The 24,581-nt window shown below is 43.1% G+C and overlaps 1 protein-coding gene across 3 annotated transcripts in view; it reads right to left on the reverse strand.

The window, feature by feature from the left end:
- Nucleotides 1–24,581, reverse strand: part of NPR3 (natriuretic peptide receptor 3) — a 165,093-nt gene that overhangs the window by 111,961 nt on the left and 28,551 nt on the right. The gene's annotated exons all lie outside the window — the stretch shown is intronic.

The following is a 24,581-nucleotide window of genomic DNA, read 5'->3' on the forward strand; positions in this document are numbered from 1 at the left end:
GAAACTAAATGGGTTATAAGTATTCTCTCTCTACGTGTTCTAAAATAGCTTATATCAACCAGAAACAGAAGATCAAAGTCCCTCGCAAGGCACAAAAGTAACAAACACAGCGAAGGTGACACCAAAAGAGAAACAGACTAGATGATGTTGTATAAATAAATAAATAAATAAATACACTTTTAATTAAAACATCCAAAGACTCGACACAAATTGTGTTTCGGCCACAACGGCCTGCCTCGGGAGTCTTAAAAATGGATGACTTCAAAACTTTTACTTCTCAAATCTCATGCGATAATCGAAAGCACCTTCAAACAGACCAAAGTTATCACTTGTTACGGCAACCCTCAAGTAAAAGGGACCCATAAATTGTGGCCTAGCTTCAATGGGAAGCCAATGCAGAAATATTTAGATATGTGAAATACTATCACTTTCTTATGCGAGAAAATCAGATGGACAGTCATATTTTGAATTGATTGTAGTTTTCGCAGCATTTGTTCTGACCAGCCTATATAAATAATATTGCAATATTCAAGTTGTGAAAGCAATCATGCTTTCACCAATAGTCTAAATTGCTCCAGTGTAAAATATTTACATATATCATCCCAAATTTACAGACAAATTCCTGCTAAACTTTTGTATCAAGAACATTTATTTGGAGCACTCTATTTACCTTATAAACTGCTCTGCAAGACCATAACTTACAAACGCATTACACACACACACACACACAATTAAACAAAGAATGCAAAGAGTAGTCCCCCCTCCCCCCCAAAAAAAACTACCCTACAGTTGCTGGTGATCTAGTGGTATATTCAGGGCAGGAGAGATGCCCAGTCATTCTTGCGCATGTCAGCTCTACTCTCAAAATGGCTACTGTGACATCTTGCAGCAGTCTCACAAGATTGCCACTAGAGGTCATGGCAGCCATTTGAGACCACAGCCAACATGGGCAAGAGTGATTGGGGATCACTCCTACCCTGACTACATCCCTAGACTGCCAGGGATTGTAAGGTAGGCCTGAAGTGGGGCACCAACAGGTGGGCAGGGTCAAGAGACTACTCCTGTTCAGAGGGAGGGAGGGAGACAAAGAAGACAAAGCATACATTTTTGGCTTCCCCTGAAAACACATGGTCAGTTTGGGCCGAAACCATGGCCGTAGCCTTTTGGTTGAAACCAAAACTGGGCAGAAAAAGGATTTGGGGCCAGTTTCAGCACCATAACATAAAACCAAATCCAAAATTTGGTCGGCCTCTAAAGGTAATTTTTGAGATTTTGTGCTTCTAAGGAAAATGCCAGAGTGCTGAATTTTGAAGCTGCATTGAGTTAAATTCCCTTGACAGAATCCTAGCTGAGGCAAAATAGAGCCCCTGTGTTGAAACATAGAAGAAAGGACTATAGAGTCAAAGCAGAAATTGCTAAGCGCATCATTTTGTTGTCTATAGCAACCTGCTAAGAAAGGATAAATATACATGATGTAAAAGATATGGAATAGGTGGACATGGAGCCCAAATATTGACTGCTAGGTACATCTTGATAAAATCTGCACTGAACTGCAAACAAAGGATATTGCTATGATTTAATACTTTTCACATGTGTATGTGGTTGCTATTATCTCCCTTGAATATTTCTCCTTTATTTAGACAATTGGGAGCAACTTTCAAACTATTCTCATCAGGACAAAGCCAATGCATACTTTTTACTCACTGGCTTTGCATCAGTGCTTCTTTTGAATGCAGCTACAAGTCCACAGGTTTATGTATTTATTAATTGATTGGTATTTATTCCTTAACTAATCACTACGGTGCTTGCTAAAAGTTGCCCCTGCTTTTTCAAAGCCACGCTAGAGGCTGTCGTGCGGCAATGTCTGGGCTGTGTTGGCATCACCGCACTTGCAGCCTCTAGCGCAGCTGTGTAAACGTGGTGGGGGGGGGGGGGGCTAGAGCAGTACTGGCAATCATTGTTCATTTACAATTGATTCAAATTACGGGCACATGCTTATAACCCCTAATTCTATACATAGTGCTAAAAACTGTGTGCACAAATTTGTGTATGCAATTAAATCACATGAGCCAATTAGCACCTATAATTGGGTGCTAATAATGAATTATTGATGCTAACTGGCAATAATTAAAATTTACACGTGCATCTTTTTGTTGCTATTCTATAAAGATGCATGCGTAAATTTTTACACGCGTTTCCAAAAAGGAAGCGTGGTCATGGGAAATGCATGGACGGTCATGGACATTCCTGAATTTGCGTGCAGTGTTACAGAATGAGGAAGATCTGCGCCTAATTTAGACATGAGGATTTACATCAGGTTTCAGTTGATGTAATCCCTTACACCCAAAATTGGTCACAGAACCTGGCACCAAATGCTATTCTATAAATGGTGCCCCAACTCAGAGTGCCATTTACAGAATAATGCTTGGGGTGAATTCTATAAATTGCGCCTAAAATATCAGAGCAGAAAAAAACCACACAAGCGCTATATTCTATAAGCTGTGCCTAAAGTTAGGTGCAGTTTACAGAACAGCGCTTAAGCGTGGGGGGGTCATGTGTAAATTAAGGTGCGTCCATTTGCACCATCGAAAATGTGGTACAAATGCTCCCACCAAAATTTATGTGCAGAACCCCCTTATTCTATAATTCCATGTGATGAATACAGAGGATCTCTAATTAGAAAATGAATGGTATGTCGAGCGGTGCTGATATAACCCGGGCCTACTATCCTGGGTTAAAGAGAGCTCGGGAGACTAGCACTCACTTAGATCCAGGTCCCGTCAGCTCAGGAACCACACAATGGGCTAATTGGATTGATTGGTTCAGCTGTGACGCACCTTTATTAGTTGGCGTCTTTGTTCCTTAGGCACCATTTTGAAGAATGTATGTTTAGACTAACGCTGAGGCACATTGAAGTAGGTGTTATTATATGTAGGGGATTTGTGATTTAAAAACTAGACATCTTTAATTGTATGCTTGTAATGTTTTAGGACATATGCCATGATGCAGGTCTCCGAAACAACACTCAGAGGATTAAGAATAACTGGAACATTTCTTAAAATGGATAACTGATGATTTTGCTGCATTGCTCTTAACACAGTCCAATGGTTTAACGCATAATTGCTTTTCAAGATGATCACAAGCAGCAGTCTTTTCTGGATTAACACGTGCAAAACCATTATGCTTGTCCTATGGCCTGTCTGAATTCTCAGAGCGGATTTCACTCTCCCAATGTACTTCAATACCATCCAGGCTAGACTCTTTATAACTGTCTTTTCCCTTTGGGCTGCCACCCCGAAAGTCTCACCTCAGCCATGGGTAGACTGCATTCCATCCAAGCCCCAGTTATGCCTGGACACTCCAATCTGTCGAGTTTCTGGCTCCTCAAATGGCTGATGCAATGTGATAGCTTACTGCCTGTGAATCCAATCCTCTGGGTTTGGCACTACAGGACCTCCCCCCTTAATTGCAATGGGTCATCTGGCAGGGGGCTATAGTTAGCTCAGACCTCAGGCAACCAAGGACAAGTCATTGCTCAAGCTGCCCCCTTTTATAACCTCCCAACTCCTCCCAGGTCCTCCAGTCACACCCCTAGTGACTTACTGCCCAGGGCTCACTCTATCATAATTCTTAAACAAACTAAGGCTGGGGCTGGGCTGTTTTGTATGGTCTATGTCCTGCATATAGCAATTCAGTTTAGGAGGAGAAGGCTTCGATGGAGACTCCAGTAGTTTGGAATGTGAGGACAGTGCCGGCCTGACTTTTACAGTCTGTGTCCCGTGAATGACATGTCAGATTTGGATAGGCTGGAGTGGACTTTGACGGCAACTCCAGTAGTTGGAACATAAGGACAGAGCCAGGTGGACTTCTATGGTCTATGCCCAAGAAACAAAAGGAAGACCATGATCAAGTATATAATCTCACATTCATTGTTGATTTTAATCTTGAATTGATAATTGATGTGACTGTTGGGCAGACTGGATGGACCATTGAGGTCTTTATCTGTTGTCACTTAGTATGTTACATGTAACTCAAATCCACACCCATGCTCCAACCCGAAATGCCCATGACCCTTCCATTTCTGTGCTTCTTTTCTGGGATGTATGTAAAATTTTGGTATAGACCACATGCCTAAATTTACTTGTTTACATATTAATTGATTTCAATTAGCACAAATAATTGCTTGTTAAAAAGCCAATTACTAGTACTAATTGGCTCTTTATTCAATTTAATTGCATGTGCAAATTGGGTGCAAGTTTTGGCAAATTTTGTAGAATTAGGGGGTTAGCGCTCATTTTGTTTGGCGCCATATACAGAATTTAGTCCACAAAGAATAGATGAAAGTTTGAGAGGATAACTTCTCTGTTGCTGTCCTTGCGCTGGCTACCAATAAGAGTGGAAATAGAATTTAAGGTTTTATATTTTGTTTTTAAGATTTTATATGGTATGAGCCCTTCATTTCACTTAAAATTTTGGTCTTTGCTCTACTACTACTACTTATCATTTCTATAGCGCTACTGGACGTACACAGCGCTTTACACTCTACTGGTAGACCAGGCAGACAGCTTCATGTGAATAAGCTGGATCTTTCATTTTTTAATATGGTTCAATTATCATCGTCCCGGAAGAAAGTTTTTTATGAAGCAGCACCAAAATTATGGAACTCTCTTCTATTTGAACTTAGGCTGAGGCCATATAATATTTGTTTTCGTAAACTACTAAAAACTTGGATATCTATTATCTTCTTAACGATTTTATGTTAAAACAAAATAAAATTATGTAGCTAAAATAAAATTATTTTGTGATTTATACGCTTTTGAATGATTGTTAACCATCTAGAGCTTTTTGGTTTTGATGGTATATAAAAGTTATGCATTAGTATTAGTATTTTTACTGCATTGAGGGGTCCTTTTACAAAGGCATGGTAAAAAGTTGCCTGTGATAGTGTGGGCATATGTTTTGGACCCGCACTGGGCTATTTGTTTATCGCACCAGGAAAAAAGGGGGGTTTTTATGGGCCAGAAAATGGATGTACAGCAAAATTTAAATTATTTACGGCCTGAGCCCTCAACACCACCCATTGACTTAGCGGTAAGGGCTCACGCGCTACCCATGTGGTAACCGTGCAGCGTGCCAACTGCCGATTACTGCCAGGAACTTTTTCAAATAGTCTTTCTAAAGACTACTACGCTATTTCTGAAGAATCAACCCCATTAGCATTCAGTAATTCTCCGTGCAAGAGACTTCTGCAAAATCTTCAGAGGATTTCCATCGTCATTACTCTGCAGAACTCTGCATAGTAGACTCCTGATGCAGGCCTGACGGCCGAAACACGACGTGTCGAGTCTTCAAACCTTTAATAAAGTTTTATTTAAGAACATCTTCCAGTTTCTGGTATCCTTGGTCGTACTCCCACTCTCTATACATTTTTGTTCCTCAGGCGCCATTTTGAAGAATGTATGCTTAGACTAATGCTGAGGCACACTGAGGTATGTGTTATTATATGTAGAGGATTTGGGATTTAAAAACTAGACATCTTTAATTGTATGCTTGTAATGTTTTAGGACCTATGCCCGGATGCAGGTCTCCGAAACATGGACCATGTTGGTGACGGGTCCGATGCAATGTTTGTAAATTCTCAAGCAAGTTGAATTGAAAGGACAATTTTGTATGAAGAATAATTTTTGTATGAGAGACTACTGATTTCCCATTATTATTGTTTATCATGGATGGACATTGAGAATTTCCATCCATATTTTGTCTTTGTGGAGTGTTGGGCTTTTGGATTTATCTGTATTGTGCATGCAATCTTTACTCTTATAAACTGTGTGCATGTGACACATTTTCTCCAGTCTCCTTGAGACTTTCCTGCATTCATGCCCTACCCCAAGGAGTAACTTTTAACATCGCTACCCATAAGAACTAGGGTCTCTCGTACCCCTCCCTCTAAGGCAGAAATCTCAATTTTGGGCACAGAAAGTAAGCCACTGCTTTGGTTTCCATCCCTCTCCTCCCCTGGGAAACACATTTGTTTTTGCCACAATCAATAATCCATTCCTTCAGTCAGTCATTTAATGCAGCAGCCTGGTAACTGCTGAGGAGAAGAGAGAATGTTTGCTCTTTGTTTTAGAAATTGCATTGGTTCCCATCTGTGAAAGATGTTTATTTAAGTTACTTATTTTGATTTTTAAAGTAACACACAAAGAAAGGCCAGCTTACTTAAAAGATAAGAGTAAGCTTTTATGCCCATAGGTGATCTTCAAGGGAACTTTCTCATAGTCCCAAGGTCATATAAATTTAAGGGAGTCTTTTGGCATTCTAAAGCTTTCAGTGTTGCAGACCTAAGAGTTTGAAAAATGTGCCTCTTGATTTGAGGACTAAAAACAATCTGTCATTCTGTAAAAAATTAAAAATGATATTTTTTTCTGTCCACTTTCTGATGATTGCCATTTTCAATAAGCTTTAGAAGTAGGGGTTATATGGAGTTTAGAGGAGGGTAGTTGTCTTCGGTATAATTGTTTTATGCTGAAAATTATGTAACATTGTAAAATTGGGGGAAAGGGACTTTTGAGGTTTTGATTGAGCTCCCCTCTGTTTATTCGTTCTGTGATTGTCTTAGCGGGGGTTTAAAAAAGGTTTGGATAGCTTCCTAAATGTTCATAAGCCATTATTAAAGTGGACTTGGAGAAAATCCACTGCTTATTTCTAGGATAAGCAGCATAAAATGTATTGTACTGTTTTGGGATCTTGCCAGGTGCTTGTAACCTGGATTGGCTACTGTTGGAAACAGGATGCTGGGCTTGATGAACCTTCAGTCTGTCCCAGTATGGCAAAGTGCAAACCATTATGAATAAACTCAGTTCCGTAAGATACAATAGCTGATAAATATATACATAAACTATCCAAATATTCAGACAGCAATTATTCAACTAAATTGCTTGTTTACTGTTTCCAAAAATACTAGAACTATGGGGCACGCAATGAAGCTACTAAGTAATAAATTTAAAACAAATTGCAGAAAATATTTCTTCACTCAATGTGTAATTAAATACTAGAATTCATTGCCAAAGAATGTGGTACAAGCAGTTAGCTTAGCAGGGTTTAAAAAAGGCTTGCATAATTTCCTAAAAGTCCATAAGCCATTATTAAGATGGACTTGGGAAAATCCACTGCTTATTTCTAGGATAAGCAGCATAAAATCTGTTTAACTGTTCTGGGATCTTGCCAGGTACTTGTGACCTGGATTGGTCACTGTTGGAAACAGGATACCGGGCTTTGGTCTATCCCAGTATGGCAACACTTATGTTCAAGACTCATCATGCGAAGAATGAGAACCCAGATCACAGTGAGCAAAGAGAAGAGTACACTGGGTCCAGAAGAATGACTAAACTGAATCTGCAGGTTTGGGGGTCACAATGACACTATGGTAGATTACACAAAACATGACAGAAATCTGTGTATGCAGGATGTGCAGTCTTTTAAAAGCTCCTGCAAACAAAAAAATATTTCAAAGACTCTTTGGGGATGCCGGAGGACTCTCTTCCCCCTTTAATTCAAGTATACTATTTACCAACTAAAATGCCTGGAAATACTTCAGATCAATTATTAGATGTTTCCGCAGCATTAGAGGCTCCAACAGCTGAATTAGTCTCTCCAGCAACATTATTGGTAACAGTTGCCTTTCCTCCAGACAAAGCGTGGATTATGAGACAATTCTTTAAAAATAAAGATAAAGAATTTATGGGTTTAAAAATACGTATATTTCTTGATGTTTCTAAGGAAACACAAAGAAGACGTAGACAAGTTTTGCTTCTAAAACCAGGAGTCCTCCAGTTGGGTGCTACCTTTTACCTACGGTACCCTTGTAAGTGCGTAATCTGTTTCCAGTCAGTGAAGTATGTTTTTTATGAATCCTCACAACTTACAGAATTTCTTGTTGCTAGAAGAGTTTGAGAACTTTATGGAATATAGAGCTATGATTGAAATAGGAACTCTTTGTTTAGCCAGGTTTAATAATTCTTAATATTATATTTTTTTATATTCCACATGTGTAATTCTTGGATCGTAAAACTGAGGACTTGAGTGTACTTTAATCTGGTAATTTTCAATTGTGAATTAAGGATGTATTTGTTTTTTGTTTCTTTTTCTTTGATGAAGTACCTTTTCTGTTCAAGATGTAAAGCTTGACAAATAATGTAAAAATCATAAATAAATAAATAAATAAAATAAAAAATAAAAAAGCTCCTGCAAACTTTGGTATTGACACAAGACCACTGCAGTCTGGCTGCAAGTGATTACATTTGTCAAAGAAAGCTCAACTTTTTGACAAAATATATAAAGGAAAATCTTGGAGAAAGTGCTTTCATAAAGGAATTTCAGAAAGAACATGAGGCCCAAGCAGAGCTTTTTGTCTTCAGTCCCAGACCTCGAGGGGTTTTTTGGATATCCCTTTGTGTGAGACAGATTTGCATACAATGAATGCAGTGCATACAAAATTTATTTCATGCTTTTTCATAGTGGATATGTAAAAAAACATAAGACCAGAGCGGGAACAAATTATTTTGGGGTATTCAGCCGGTGGTGCTCAGTGTTTTGCTGACCGCCACTGGTGTTATCTCTGGAAATTCAATACTGGGACATGCCTGGGCTCCGGCATTGAATTTCTAGGTTCACAGTGCCAGCAAAACCATAGCCGGTTAAATGCGATGTTCAACACTTAGGGATGGTTTTACAAAGGCGCAGTAGGCTTTATGCGTGTGCATTGTGCGCCAAAATGAGACTACTGCCAGGCTAGCGTGCCCAGACAAATTATTTTTTTATTTCCTACCACATGTGGCATTTCTGGCATTAATCAGCTGTTGGTGCATGCTGACTGGTCACCGCACGTGTAGCGCATGAGCCCTTACCACTAGATCAACGGGTGGTGTTAAGGGTTCAGTCCATAAATAGGTGCACGCTGTTTTCAATTTTACCATAGGCCCTTTCTCCAGCCCAATGAAAAATAGCCCTTTTTCGCAGACGTGGTAAAAACTGGCCCAGCGTGCAACCAAAAACACACACCCACACTACTGCAGGCTACTTTTTGCTGCGGCTTAGTAAGGACCCCTTAACTGGTTATGGTGAACCGCATAAAGATAGGACTGAGTTTTCTGTGGTCCTATTTAAGTGGAATTTTGGCATGTTAAATGCTGAATATTGGGCCACTTAATGGGCCAAGTGCTGACTCTGCCCCCGGAATGCCCCCAAAATAGCCAGTTTTGAGTTGGGCACTAACTGGACATTTTCAGCAGCACTAACCAATTAAGTGCCACCAAATATGATTGGTTAGCCCCAAACAAGCGATTTATTATTTATTTATTTATTGTGAACATTTATATCCCACATAATCCCACCAAGGCAGGCTCTATGTGGCTTACAACGTTGACGGAAGAGTACAATATAATAATACATATACAAGATGAAGTAGAGATGGGGACGAGAGGGGGTCAATAGGGGAGAGGAATGAGGGAGTGTAGGGGATCAAGTAGGAGTGGAGTAAGAATGATCACACAGGTAAGTCTTTAGAGATTTCTTGAACAGACTGTGTTCGGCTGTCTCTTTTTTTTTTTTTTAAATCATTTATTTATGTTTAAATGATTTTTATAAGTTTTTCACTCAACACAACATACTTATAATGCATATTGTCCAGGCATTGTATTCCGCTAATACAATCACTTCTATATTTTTATCAGTGTCTGGATTTTCTTTACAACTTGATTTCATAACACCCACTCCCTTACTTAAGCAACCCTCCCCCCCCCCCCCCCTGGGTCTACTACCCATCCCCCCTCCCTTCTCCCCCCCCCTTTAGAGGCAGATCCCATTGTCCCTTTATAAACGTCCATTTTTTGTTTGCTTTATTTACATATTCAATAAATGTCCTCTGGCCGCAGGTGACATAGAGTCTAGAAAGGGGCCCCATCTGCGTTGAAATCTCAGCTCTCCATCCGGGGGCAGACGATTGATTTCTAATCTTTCAAATCTCATCAGCTGTATCATTTCCCCTCGCCAATGTTGGTTTTGAGGTGGTTTTGGGGACAACCAAGCTGTGAGTATAGTTTTCTTGGCCACAATGATGGCCCGAGCCGCAAACTCCCGCATGCCCAGGGCCACCTGGCCTTGCGTTTGTAGTTTCCCAAACAACATCTCCGGTCCAGGGCACCAGTCGAATTGCCACATACTTGAAATCCATTGTAGCAGTCTCTCCCAGAATGCTCGCGTGGCTGGGCATGTCCAGAACATGTGCCCAAGTGTAGCTCCCTCAGCTCCACACTTTGGGCATGCTCCGTCCGGGGAAAGCCCCATATGAAAGGCCCTCCTCGGCGGTATATGGGCTCGCATCACCATCCGGTATTGGAGCTCCCAATGCCCTGCCATTGCAGTCATCCGCCTCAACCCTAGGATGTGGTCTTTCAAAGTTGCTGCCATTATAGTCCCATCCAGTTCTCCACTCCATACCTCTGCTAACTTCTTATAGTCCAGTTCAGGGATTGTATCTTTTATATGTCTATGGTGGAATGTGAGTGGTACTTTCTGTTGTGATCTAATAGTAAATGCCTCTGCCAGTTCCTCCTGGACATCTTCAGTTAGGGAATCCCAGGGTAAGCTAGCTATGTAATGTTTCAGCTGATAATAATAAAACAGATCCGACGACAGTAGGTGATATTTGGATTGTAGTTGATGAAAAGGTTTGATTTTCCCATCTTCTGTCAGCACCTGTACCAGATACACCAAGCCCTGTTGTTTCCATCTCCGGTAGGCCTTATGTAGCTGTCCTGGCTGAAAGTCTAGATTCCCACAAATAGGTAAGTATGGTGTTGTCCTTGCTGAGAATCGGTGCAGTCTACAAACCCACCTCCAAACTGCGCGTGCTGTTGTAAAAATACCTGTGTCCTCAAACTCATTTTGAACTTTTGTCCTTGGTGCATGTAACAGATATCCAAAGTGCATATTTTGTAGTGCTGACTGCTCCAATGTGGTGGCTGAGAAATAGTTCGTGCCTCTCAACCAGTCATTTATGTGGCGCATGCCACTTGCCACCGTCAGATGTCTTATGTTCTGGAGTCCCAGGCCACCATACTCCACTGGTGTATGTAAAATCGACAGGGGTATTCAGGGCTTTTTCCCCCGCCAGAGAAATCTACTAATGGCCCTATTTAATGTTTTCTCATCCTTAAGGGAAAGGTATAATGGCAATACCTGAAATGCGTAGAGCCATCTTGGTACTATCATCATATTTATTATGGCAATACGCCCTATTAAGGAAAGTGGGTATGCCTGCCAAAGCTGTAACCTAGCACATGTGTCTCCCAGTAACCGAGTAACATTTAATGCATATAGTTGTGATAAATCCTTTGGTACCCGGACCCCAAGATACTTGAATTCTTCCTCCGCCCAGGTCATCTTAAGAGTTCTTTGCCATTTGGCCCCTTCCCCTTGCACCATCATAGCTATTGATTTTGTGAAGTTCAAAGTGAAACCCGATAACTTACTGTACTTGTCGATTATTTTTAGTAGACTCGGTAGGGAGCTATCCGGGTTCATGATTAAGATCAGCAGATCATTCGCAAATGCCAACGCTCTTATATCGTGTGTTCCCAACCTAACCCCTTGTATCCCCTCCTCCGATTTTATTGCTCTAAGCAAGGGCTCTAAGGACAAAATAAATAATAAGGGCGAAAGGGGGCATCCCTGGCGCGTTCCTCTACAAATCTCAAACTTTTCACTTCTCACCCCATTAATAAGGATTTCAGCTGTTGGCTCAGTGTAGAGGGCCCTTATGGCATTGTAAAACAACCCTTGAAATCCCATATGTTGCAGTGTGCCAAACATGAACTCCCAATCTACTTTATCGAAAGCTTTTTCTGCATCGAGACTGAGGAGTAATGTTGTTACATTTTCTGCTTTGCTCCGAGCCATTGCTATTAGTAGTTTACGGACATTCCCTCCTGCCTGCCTCTGCCTCACAAACCCCGTTTGTTCTTCTCCTATCAGCCTAGGCAATATGTTTGATAGTCTGTTTGCTAGAATTTTCGCTAGAATCTTATTATCTACGTTTAATAAACAAATGGGCCGATATGCCTCCGCTTGGTCCTCTGGTTTTCCCGGCTTCGGCAATAGGGTGATGAGTGCCGTATTTGCATAGCGGGGGAAACTCTTAGTTTGAACTACACTGTCAAAGTAAGCTCCCAAAGTTCCCAGAAATTACGCTGGCAACAACTTATAAAACTCCCCCGAGAACCCATCCGGGCCCGGCGCTGAGTGCAGCACCAGCCCTCGAACCACCCCCTGAAGCTCTTTCCCTTGGATGGGTTCATTCAACCTTTGTATCTCCTGGTCTGTTAAATGCATGGTGCCCACCTCCCGCAGATAAGCGTGTAATGGTGTCTCTCTGGGCCCTTGCTGTTTTTTATATAGTTGAGAGTAGTATTGAGCGAATATCTGCTTTATCTCTTCATTGTTAGTTCTTATTTTCCCTTGCTTATCTTTCACCGCTGTAATCACCCTATGAGGTTTCCAATTCGATACCAGCTTTGCTAACATTGAGCCCACTTTATTGCCGTACCTATACAGCTTGTATTTGTGATAAAACATCGCTCTGGTAGCTCTCTCATGTATGTGGGAGTTAAGAGCTACTTGTGTCGTTTTTAGCCGTTCCCAGGTCTTTTTATTTGGGTTACCCACATACTGCCGTTTGGCTCTCTGGAATTGTTTTTCTAATTGAGTAATGGCTCTAGCTATCTTTTTATTTCATGCTGCTACATACGCTATTACATCGCCTCTTAAAACTGCCTTTGCAGTCATCCAGTAGAGACTAGGGTTATCTATATGTTGCGCATTAGAAACTGCATAGGTTTCCCATTTTTGATTTAGGTATTGTGAAAAGTCTTTATCCCTATATAGGTACCCCGGAAACCTCCATCCCCTACCCGCTTGATAGTAACTAGGGGCCTCCACATCCACCCATATCGGGCTGTGGTCGGATATCTCTTCTGGGCCTATCTCTGCTCGTACTATTTCTGAAAATACTTCTCTGCTAACCATGATGTAGTCAATCCTCGAAAGGGTCCGATGAGCCCTGGATACATGAGTAAAGTCCCTCTCGCCTGGGTGTAGTGTACGCCATGCATCCAGGACTCCCAGGGTACGCATAAACGTACGTAGGGCCCGTGCTCTTTGACCGCCACTCTGTTCTCCGTTCGGTCTCGAGCAATCTTGTGCTGGGTCCGCCACTAAGTTAAAGTCGCCCATTATTATTAGTGGATGTTTTAATACTGCACATTTCTGTACAAGGGACTGATAAAAGCCCGGATCATATACATTAGGGCCGTATAAGCCCAATAACACCATTTGCCTCCCCTGCAGCCACAGCCGCACCAGCACATATCTTCCCTGTGGGTCCCTGGAGAGTAGCTCAGCCTTAGCGGCCACCCCCCCCCCCCCCCCCCCCCCGTCCTATCAATATCGCCACTCCTCTTCTCCGCCCATTTGCTGATGCTGAAAAGACCTCCCCCACCCATGACCTTTTTAGTTTTTCGTGCTCCAGCTCAGAAAGGCGGGTCTCTTGTATACATGCTATGTCAGTCCCTTGGCGGCGTAAAGCCGACAAAATTTTTGCCCGCTTTATAGGTGATGTGATTCCTCCCACATTCCATGAAGTGAAACGAATTTTTTTAATTTGTGTCATATGTAGCTGTGTATAAGTTCTATCAATGGTCCCCAACCTTTAGGCCTTCCCTTGGGGGTCCCGCCTCCCCCCCCCAAGTATCACCATCCGCAGGCGCCTCCATGGTTCCTAAACTTCCTTCATATTGCTTTGAGTGGTGCAAGGTTGCTTCTGTCCCTCTAGCCTCCCCTTTTTTGATGTTTCTTTTCCGACAATCCTCCCTGCCTCTTCCCTCCCCAACCCTCCCCCCTAACTGCCCTCCGCCCCCTCCCTCCCCCATCTTTATCCCTAAACTTTCCTTTCCTTTTATTCCCTTTTCTAATCTAGACCGCCCCCCTACAGCCCTTATCCCTTTCTCATTCCCTCTTCTATCACCCCTCTCATTTCGCGGTGTTACTCGCAAAATGACCGCTCCCTTTGGAGGCAAGAGGCTCCCGCCCCCGTGTCCCTCCAATAACATTTTTGTCTAAACCGACAAATACTTTTAAACAGGTAAACCTTTAACATGGCAGTGAAACAATCAACAAACAAAGAACCTTCAGCTTTCAACTTCATACCCCTTATCTTTTAAAAAGGATTTCACCTCAGCCACTGCTGTGAAATGGTGCCATTTCTCCTGGTGCAGAATTTTCAAGCGGGCTGGGAACATTAGGGCAAATTTTATGTTCTTTTTGATTAGCCAGGTACACACTGGGTGAAAGCTTCTTCGCTGTTCTTGGACAGATTGTGAGTAATCCTGGAAGATTGAGATTTTATGTCCATCATATCTGAGCTCTTCTCTTTTTACCCGAAAGCCCCTCATAATTTCCACTTTATGTCTAAAATTGAGTATTTTTGCTATTACTCTGGGGCGATTTTTGGCTTCCTCTTTCCGACCTACGTGGTGCGCTCTTTCGATTACCAGCAGGTTCCCGGAGTCTGTCAGCGCTAGTTCTTTTGCCAGCCACGCCTCCAGCCATGTTTCCAAGTTCTGTTCCGGAATTCTCTCTGGGATACCCACTATTCGAATATTACTCCTTCGGGAGCGATTCTCCAGGTCCTCCAATTTCATAGCTTGTGCTGCCACTTGTTTTTAAGGCTCACTATATCAGGGGCCTGCGAGCGGACATCATCCTCGAGTGCCGTTACTCTCGTCTCCAGGTCCCCCGTCCGAATTCCCAGCCCATCGAGGCCGGTTTTAATTTCCTCCACTTGCTGTGAAAGCGCACTCCAGCGCGGGTCTAGCGCTTTTATCACTGCCGCGGTTAACTGCTCCAACTGAGCGTCAGTGAAAATCGGAGTCAGCATCGTGGCGTTATCCGCCATTTTAGATTCGCCACCTCCTGTCTTGCTCTTCTCTTTCTGCGTTGATTTCTGTGCCATCCCAGGTGGAGTTTTTTGTAAGAACTTTTCCATAAATTATTCTTCGCACATTCGTGTTTTAGTCGGTTTAAGACTTTGTAACTGCGGTTAATTTTCGCATTCAGGGGCGGGAAACCTCGGAGCCGAGTTCAGCTGCTGCTGCTCCGCTCACCGCATCACCGGCGCAGGTCTAATCATTTATTTATAATTTTTTCATTTTACAAGGATCACTTGCAAAACAGTAAAACAGAGATGATTGTACATTAAAACAATATTAGAAGAAAACAACCTCAACAAGATAAATGGATTTTATACAACCTTTCTCTTTCTTAGACCACAAAATAAATAGGGAGAGTGAAACAAGACAAGGAGATCAATTTAAACAACAGCAAACAAAGAAAACGTGGTATTAACCCGATTATCCCCGGTTATTATTTATCTAAATCATTATTCCACATTGATCATCTGGTTGGTTTCTTCAAGACCATAACGGTGAATAGTCCATCAATTTCATTGGAAACATACTTATTGTCCAATATTAGTGAAAGTAATACACCTGATTTCATTTTTTTCCCCTTTTAAAACCAGAAATTGTTTAACAATACAAACCCTTGAATCTCCAATCCAATTCCCGCTGATTAAAGTAATCCCAGTTTCACAGGCTTCACTCCTTTTGAATTAATATATTAAGAGGAAACATTTCAGAGGAAAAAAAACATTAGGAGTCATACCCGGAACTCTGGGAAAACAACAATCTCGATATTAATCATCTGTAACAATATTCATTTTGTTCAAATTTTTCTGGTCTTTTATCATTTTCAAATCTTAACCATTTCCTACTTCAGTAGAACTTCATTTGCTGTATATTCTCAAAGGATTTGATTAGATTATCCATGTGGCTCATTAACAAGACTATATCTGAAGCAAAGTCATTCTCTACCACCATCAGGTCCTGGAGCACCCTCCAGATGACATTCAATGCAACCTCCACGGGAGCCAAAAACTCCAAGCTGATAACTCTTAAGGGTTTAGGAGTAGCACCGCCGACACGGGTTCAGCTGTAAACGACTTCCGTTTCAGCAAACACTCCTGACTCACTCCTCCACTCCTTTGGGCATGGTGGTTAAATGATTTTTGAGCGATGAAGTTGTTTCCAGGTCCAAGAGCATCGACACTCCGTCGGCGCTAATCAAAGGACTCATCAACCCAGTCATCTATGGGCAGCTCGTCACACAGCGGTCCCACACTTGCTGCACAGGGGACAAAACGCTGGTCATCGGCGGCTGACCCCCCATTGTCCCCTTCCTCTGTTAAGGCAACTGCAATGCAGAGAGGAAATTTCAAGTGAACAAAAACTGAACTTCAGAGGACAGCTGGGCCGTTGAGTGTACGAGCTTCAGGTCACCATCTTTCCCCTCTCCCTAATTTGGGACACTCTTTGTCTGGTTTCTCCTCAGAGGCCTGTCTGATATGGGTAACCCTTCAGCATAGCCCTCTGAGTCATTGAAACACGGAAGCCCCTCCACCACTTACAAGGTGGTGTCCCTTCGGAGGGGTCAGCTGTCTCTTTTAACGTTGATGGTAGGGTGTTCCAGAAACGGGGGCATGTGTAGCCGAACGAAGAGGCAAAGAGTAGCTTATACCTTAAGTTCCTGCAGTTAGGAAAGTGGAGAGTCAGATAGGTGAGGGAGGACTTCACGGAATTCCTGGGCGGGAAGTCGATAAGGCTAAACATATAAGCTGGGGCCTCCTCGTAGACAATCTTGTGAACGAGAACATAGACTTTGAATTCAATTCGTTCTTTGAGATTGGTAGCCAGTGGAGCTTTTCACGGAGGGGCTTCGCTGCCTCAAATCGAGATTTGCCAAATAGTAGTCGTGCCGCCGTGTTCTGAGCAGTCTGAAGTTTTTTAAGGACGTGCTCTTTGCAAGCAGTATAAATTTCATTGCAATAGTCAAAGTGGCTTAAGACGAGGGAGTGGATTAGCGTCCTGAACAGTTCAAAAGGAAGGTACTGCTTGATACGCTTAAGAGATCTCATGGAAAGGAACATGCGCTTCATGACGGACAAGACTTGGAGCTCAAGAGACAGGTGAGGGTCCAGAATGACCCCAAGGAGTCTCATGCTGTTGGCGACAGGGATGGTGATGTTCTGCGCAGTAACCAAGGCCAGTATAGACTTGTTAAACTGGGAGGCGAGGATGAGGCACTGCGTTTTTTCCTGGTTGAGTTTAAACTTAAATGTGCTAGCCCAGTTAGTTATGATGGCGAGGCTGGTCTGAATCTTAGCTGTGATTTCAGCTATGGAAGAGCGAAAGGGGATGCAGATGGTCACATCGTCAGCGTAGATGTAGGGATTCAGGCCGTTGTTGTGGAGGGCTGTTGCGAGAGGGGACATCATGATGTTGAACAAGGAAGGTGAAAGGGGAGAGCCTTGAGGGACCCCACAGCGAGACTTCCAGGATGGCGAGATAGAGGACTGGACTTTGACCCGATAGGATCGGCAGGACAGGAATTCCTGAAACCAATCCAATATAGGACCTCCAACACCATTTTCTGCAAGTAGCATAAGGAGGAAACTGTGGTCAACCATGTCGAATGTGCTTGACATGTCAAATTTAAGAAGCAAGATGTTCTTTCTGAAAGACAGCTCCTTTCGAAAGGTGGACAGGAGGGTAACCAGAACTGTCTCGGTGCTATGTTGTGGCCAGAATCCAGATTGGGAGGCATGAAGAATCAAGAATTTGTCCAAGTAATCAGATAGCTGTGAATTCACCAAGCTTTCCATAGTCTTCACAAGCAGGGGGATTGTAGCAACAGGGTGGTAATTGCTAATAACACTAGGTTCACATTTTGGGTCCTTCGGGATTGGTGTCGGGAGTATATGGCCGTGCTCAACGGGGAAGCGACCGTGTTGGAGCATGAAGTTAAGGTATGATGTAAAGTCAGCAAGGAAACGGTCTGGCACCGATTGCAGCAGGTAGTTGGGGCAGGTATCCAGCTTGCAACGCATTCGGGAAAATCTCGGCGGTGACTGGCTCGAAGATGGACCAATAGCGGTCGGCTGGGCAAGGGCCTTGTGTGGATGCAAGGTCTTGTAGGAAGTCAGCAGCAGTAGAGTAGTTTTGAGGAAGTGAGTTCCGAACAAGAAGGATTTTGTCCCTGAAATGGTCGGCCAGCTTGATCACCGAAGGCATGCCCGCTCTTGGAGAAGTAACAGGGGTGGTATCTAGCAGGGAATTCAGTTGTCGATAAAGCTTCCATGCATCCAACATGACCTTTTGAATTCTTTTCTGGAAGAAAGTTTTCTTGGTATGTTTGATAGCATATTTGTAGGTGTGGAGGGAGAGCTTCCATGCTGATAAGGTGAGGGCGTCTCTGGACTTATACCAAGCTCTTTCCAGATGCCTGGTTTGCTGTTTTAGTGCTTTAAGTTCGTGGGTAAACCAAGCTTTGGATTTGCGGTGGGAGGAGGACTTAAGTTGCAATGGTGCAAGTCCGTCTAGGATGCGTTGACACCGGGTCTCCCAACAAGAGAGGTAGTCCAACGAGTCAGTGTTTGTATGCCAGGTACACCCATAAATTTGCTCCCAAAATGTTTTTAGGTCGATTTCCCCTCTTGTAAAGTGGGTAGAAGCTTCTTCAGGCAATGGATGGCTGCTCTTCCGCCAGCAAAGTGCAAATCGTAGCTAGTAGTGGTCTGACCAGGGGACAGCTGACCATGCGGGTGAACCTACACAGAGGACCGAGTCATTTAGAAGCTTGTAGGCAAAGAGATCGAGGGTATGGCCTTTAAAGTGAGTCAGTTGTAAATCAGGATAATGGAGATCCAGGAGAGTGAGGAGCGCCTATTCTGTAACAACATCTAGGCACCCAGATTTCATAAGCCAGCATTGGTGCACCTTAAATTTAGGTGCCTGCGATTACCCCAGGTATACAGCTTGCGTAACTGAGGGGCCCTTTTACTAAGGTGTGTAGACGCCTACACACAACGCGCGTCAAATTAGAACTACTGCTCAGCTACCACATGCCCCGGGCGGTAATTCTAATTTTGACATGCGTCAAAAATGCGTGGCAGAAAATATTTTCTACTGTGTGGCAAAAACTGGGCAGTAATCATCAGTGTACTCGCACTGACGATTACTGCCCAGTTAACGCGTGAGACCTTACCGCTAAGTCAATGGGTGGCGGTAAGGTCTCAGGCCCAAAATGCACGCGCGCCAATTTTGATTTTTCCGCACATCCACTTTTTGGCTCAAAAAAAGAAGGCCTTTTTTGCAGGAGCACGCATCCAATAAACGCACCTACAACCAACGCAGGCCATTTTTCGGCACACCTTAGTAAAAGGACCTATGAGTGTCCCCGCATGCGGCAAGAGTATATGCGATTTATAGTATTTTATAACCTAAATTCATCCGCTTAGCTATGCGGGTGCCAGCACTGAATATTTCCGGCACCTGTATAACTTCCAGCTCCTCCCCAATTCCGCCCCTATGCAGCTTGTCACAGAAATGACCATTTTGTGCCGATATTTAGTGGCACTGCTCCGTTAAGTGCCATTGAATATTGGTGGCTGGACCACACAGCACGATTTAAATCGCTTTTGAGCATTAATTTTTAAGGCACGGTAACAAACCAAATGCACATCCCTATTGGAAAAGTGCCACTAGAGGTCACAGCAGCCAGTTTCAGTTAGGAACTATGAGAGGCAGGAGCAGATGGGGTTTGTCTTGCCTCAAGCACCACTAGACCACTAGTGGCATTGATAGGAGAGGGAATCAGATAGTATTCGGGGGGGGGGGGGGGAGCAGAAGGGGAATATGTGGACTCCGCTTATGCAGGTCATGGCTGAAATTCAGCTGGGACCTGTATAAGTACATAAGTACATAAGTAGTGCCATACTGGGAAAGACCAAAGGTCCATCTAGCCCAGCATCCTGTCACCGACAGTGGCCAATCCAGGTCAAGAGCACCTGGCACGCTCCCCAAACGTAAAAACATTCCAGACAAGTTATACCTAAAAATGCGGAATTTTTCCAAGTCCATTTAATAGCGGTCTATGGACTTGTCCTTTAGGAATCTATCTAACCCCTTTTTAAACTCCGTCAAGCTAACCGCCCGTACCACGTTCTCCGGCAACGAATTCCAGAGTCTAATTACACGTTGGGTGAAGAAAAATTTTCTCCGATTCGTTTTAAATTTACCACACTGTAGCTTCAACTCATGCCCTCTAGTCCTAGTATTTTTGGATAGCGTGAACAGTCGCTTCACATCCACCCGATCCATTCCACTCATTATTTTATACACTTCTATCATATCTCCCCTCAGCCGTCTCTTCTCCAAGCTGAAAAGCCCTAGCCTTCTCAGCCTCTCTTCATAGGAAAGTCGTCCCATCCCCACTATCATTTTCGTCGCCCTTCGCTGTACCTTTTCCAATTCTACTATATCTTTTTTGAGATACGGAGACCAGTACTGAACACAATACTCCAGGTGCGGTCGCACCATGGAGCGATACAACGGCATTATAACATCCGCACACCTGGACTCCATACCCTTCCTAATAACACCCAACATTCTATTCGCTTTCCTAGCCGCAGCAGCACACTGAGCAGAAGGTTTCAGCGTATCATCGACGACGACACCCAGATCCCTTTCTTGATCCGTAACTCCTAACGCGGAACCTTGCAAGACGTAGCTATAATTCGGGTTCCTCTTACCCACATGCATCACTTTGCACTTGTCAACATTGAACTTCATCTGCCACTTGCACGCCCATTCTCCCAGTCTCGCAAGGTCCTCCTGTAATCGTTCACATTCCTCCTGCGACTTGACGACCCTGAATAATTTTGTGTCATCGGCGAATTTAATTACCTCACTAGTTATTCCCATCTCTAGGTCATTTATAAATACATTAAAAAGCAACGGACCCAGCACAGACCCCTGCGGGACCCCACTAACTACCCTCCTCCACTGAGAATACTGGCCACGCAATCCTACTCTCTGCTTCCTATCTTTCAACCAGTTCTTAATCCATAATAATACCCTACCTCCGATTCCATGACTCTGCAATTTCTTCAGGAGTCTTTCGTGCGGCACTTTGTCAAACGCCTTCTGAAAATCCAGATATACAATATCAACCGGCTCCCCATGTCCACATGTTTGCTTACCCCCTCAAAAAAATGCATTAGATTGGTGAGGCAAGACTTCCCTTCACTAAATCCGTGCTGACTTTGTCTCATCAGTCCATGTTTTTGTATATGCTCTGCAATTTTATTCTTAATAATAGCCTCCACCATCTTGCCCGGCACCGACGTCAGACTCACCGGTCTATAATTTCCCGGATCTCCTCTGGAACCCTTCTTAAAAATCGGAGTAACATTGGCTACCCTCCAGTCTTCCGGTACTACACTCGATTTTAGGGACAGATTGCATATTTCTAACAGTAGCTCCGCAAGTTCATTTTTTAGTTCTATTAATACTCTGGGATGAATACCATCAGGTCCCGGTGATTTACTACTCTTCAGCTTGCTGAACTGACCCATTACATCCTCCAAGGTTACAGAGAATTTGTTTAGTTTCTCCGACTCCCCCGCTTCAAATATTCTTTCCGGCACCGGTTTCCCCCCCAAATCCTCCTCGGTGAAGACCGAAGCAAAGAATTCATTTAATTTCTCCGCTACGGCTTTGTCCTCCTTGATCGCCCCTTTAACACCATTTTCGTCCAGCGGCCCAACCGACTCTTTGGCCGGTTTCCTGCTTTTAATGTATCTAAAAAAATTTTTACTATATATTTTTGCTTCCAACGCTAATTTCTTCTCAAAGTCCTTTTTTGCCCTCCTTATCTCCGCTTTGCATTTGGCTTGGCATTCCTTATGATCTATCCTGTTACTTTCAGTTGGTTCTCTTCTCCACTTTCTGAAGGATTGTTTTTTGGCTCTAATGATTTCCTTTATCTTACTGTTTAGTCACGCCGGCTGACGTTTAGTCTTTTTTCCCTTTTTTCTAATACGTGGAATATATTTGTCCTGAACCTCCAGGATGGTGTTTTTAAACAGCATCCACGCCTGATGCAAGTTTTTTACTCTGCGAGCTGCTCCTTTCAGTCTTTTTTTCACCATTTTTCTCATTTTGTCGTAATCACCTTGTCTATAGTTAAACGCTAGCGTACTTGATTTCCTAGTTTCACGTCCTTCAATGCCAATATCAAAACCGATCATATTATGATCACTGTTATCAAGCGGCCCTCGTATCGTTACCCCCTGCACTAGATCATGAGCACCACTAAGGACTAAGTCTAGTATTTTTCCTTCTCTTGTCGGCTCCTGAACTAGCTGTTCCATGAAGCTGTCCTTGATTTCATCAAGAAATCTTATGTCCCTTGCGTGTACAGATGTTACATTAACCCAGTCTATATGCGGGTAATTGAAATCCCCCATTATTATTGTGTTGCCCAGTTTGTTTGCGTCCCTGATTTCCTTTAACATTTCCGCATCCGTCTGTTCGTCCTGGCCAGGCGGACGGTAGTACACTCCTATCACTATCCTTTTCCCCTTTGCACATGGAATTTCAATCCACAGTGATTCCAAGGAGTGTTTTGTTTCCTGCAGAATTTTCAATCTATTTGATTCAAGGCTCTCGTTAATATACAATGCTACCCCTCCACCAATCCGATTCACCCTATCACTACGATATAATTTGTACCCCGGTATGACAGTGTCCCACTGGTTATCCTCCTTCCACCAGGTCTCAGAGATGCCTATTATATCTAATTTTTCATTTAGTGCAATATATTCCAACTCCCCCATCTTATTTCTTAGGCTCCTGGCATTCGCATATAGACATTTCAAACTATGTTTGTTGTTCCTAAGTACATCATGCTTAGTACTTGACAGTATTAATTGGCAATCTTTTGTCTGATTTTTATTGTTATTTAAAGATACCCGATCTACTACAATCTCTTTTGCAACCTCACTATCAGGATACTCTATCTTCCCTGTTATGGTGATATCTTTGAAAGATACCTTATCCCGAACCATGCTCTTTTGAGCGACTGTCGGCCTTCCCCCCATTTCTAGTTTAAAAGCTGCTCTATCTCCTTCTTAAACGCCGATGCCAGCAGCCTGGTCCCACTCTGGTTAAGATGGAGCCCATCCTTTCGGAATAGGCTCCCCCTTCCCCAGAATGTTGCCCAGTTCCTAACAAATCTAAAGCCCTCCTCCCTGCACCATCGTCTCATCCACGCATTGAGACTCTGGAGCTCTGCCTGTCTCTTGGGCCCTGCGCGTGGCACAGGTAGCATTTCAGAAAATGCTACCCTGGAGGATCTGGATTTCAGCTTTCTACCTAAGAGCCTAAATTTTGCTTCCAGAACCTCTCTCCCACATTTTCCTATGTCATTAGTACCCACATGTACCAAGACAGCCGTCTCCTCCCCAGCACTGTATAAGTTGCAGCATCTAGCTTCAGTCTGTTCAAGCCCACATATTCAATGCCAGTGCTCGAACACAGCTCAGAATTGTGTATCCGGAGCTAATTTAGCTGGTGATGGTCAGCATTTTAAAAAATGCTGACCACCATTGGCTGACTATTGACCAATTATTGTGTAATAAATCAATTTAACCTATGTTATCTGTGGATTAGTACATATTAAAGAGTTCCAATGAACATTTTAAAAATGTTATTATTAAAATGAAAGTATGAAGCAAACACCCAAAAAATCTGAAAATTAGAAAAAAATGCTGAAATGAACTGATACCTATTTGACAATTGTTGCCCTGCACACATGGCTATTCTCAAATCCCTTCTGTGGTTAATGCTGATTAAAACTATTTAGTGTTTCTGCTTTCACCTTCCTTATATTTCTTATTAGCTCTGCACATCCTTATTCGCTGGCTTGGCGAAAAAAAAAAGATTTGTCACTTGGGGGATCTTATACTAAGCCGCGTAAGTGCCTACATGCGCCCAGCGCATGCCAATTCCGAGTTACCACCAAGCTACCGCATGGCCTGGGTGATAATTTCATTTTTGACGCAAGTCCAATACCTGCGTCAGCAAATATTTTTCTGGCGCATGGGCAGTAATCGGCATTTGGACGCGCGTTGACCATTACTACCCGGTTAACATGTGAGACCTTACCGCTAAGTCCATGGCTGGCGGTAAGGTCTTGGACTCAAAATGGACGTGCACCAATTTTCATTTTGCCACACGTCCATTTTCGCCCTCCCCCCCAAAAAGGCATTTTTTTTTACAGGTGCGCTGAAAAATGATTCTGCACGCAGCCAAAACATGTTCCTACACTACCGTAGGCCATTTTTCAGCGCACCTTAGTAAAAGGACCCTGGTTTTATTGCCTTATATATAATTTTTTTCTTTCTCTTGTGCCTTTGCTGCTTCTTCAGTTTTTCTAGATAGTCTTTCCTGTTCTCTTTCTAAGACCCTTTCTACTTTTCTAGATTATGTTCAATGCTCTGATAATATAAAAAAACATCTTGCAAACGACATCAATTACAAGAAAAAAAAGGCAACTAAAACTGTATT

Source organism: Microcaecilia unicolor, chromosome 2 (assembly GCF_901765095.1).
Source record: "Microcaecilia unicolor chromosome 2, aMicUni1.1, whole genome shotgun sequence".
Lineage (NCBI taxonomy): Eukaryota > Metazoa > Chordata > Amphibia > Gymnophiona > Siphonopidae > Microcaecilia > Microcaecilia unicolor.